This window comes from Belonocnema kinseyi, chromosome 2, assembly GCF_010883055.1.
Source record: "Belonocnema kinseyi isolate 2016_QV_RU_SX_M_011 chromosome 2, B_treatae_v1, whole genome shotgun sequence".
Taxonomy (NCBI): domain Eukaryota; kingdom Metazoa; phylum Arthropoda; class Insecta; order Hymenoptera; family Cynipidae; genus Belonocnema; species Belonocnema kinseyi.
This window is the reverse complement of record NC_046658.1, coordinates 97,395,425-97,395,929: the sequence shown is the minus strand read 5'-3', so window position 1 is coordinate 97,395,929 and position 505 is coordinate 97,395,425.

Sequence of the window (505 nt, the reverse complement as noted above, 5' to 3'; positions counted from 1 at the left end):
TGTTGAAAGTTTACTTTTTGTGAAAAATTCAACAATTTTGTAGCAATTCCTGTGGTCGAAAATTCGTCCTTTTGATTTGAATGTTATCTGTTTTGGTTGAAATAAATTTGAATGTGTTTTATACAGTTTATAGAAGATTCTATATGTCAAAAAATCATAAAAGATAAAAAAAATAATTTGTTTTTTAATAATAATTGTCAGCAGGGAAACGGAGAACGAAAAATTGATCAGGGTAAAGTCAGGGAATTTTGTAAATAAAGTAATTTACATATTTACAAAATGAAATGAAAGTGTTAATTTTTTTAATGATCAGGATTAAATAAAAATGATGTTTTCTAGTGAAAATTTTGCAATAAATCGAATAACTATCGTCTACAATCTATATCTTACAAATGGCTTGAAAAATCATCGAAATCAAATCAGCTGTCCTCATCCCCTCCATTAAATTGTGCCCCACCAGATTTCCAGTGAACTTTGAACACTTGTCGAGTAGTTGGTTTCTTCA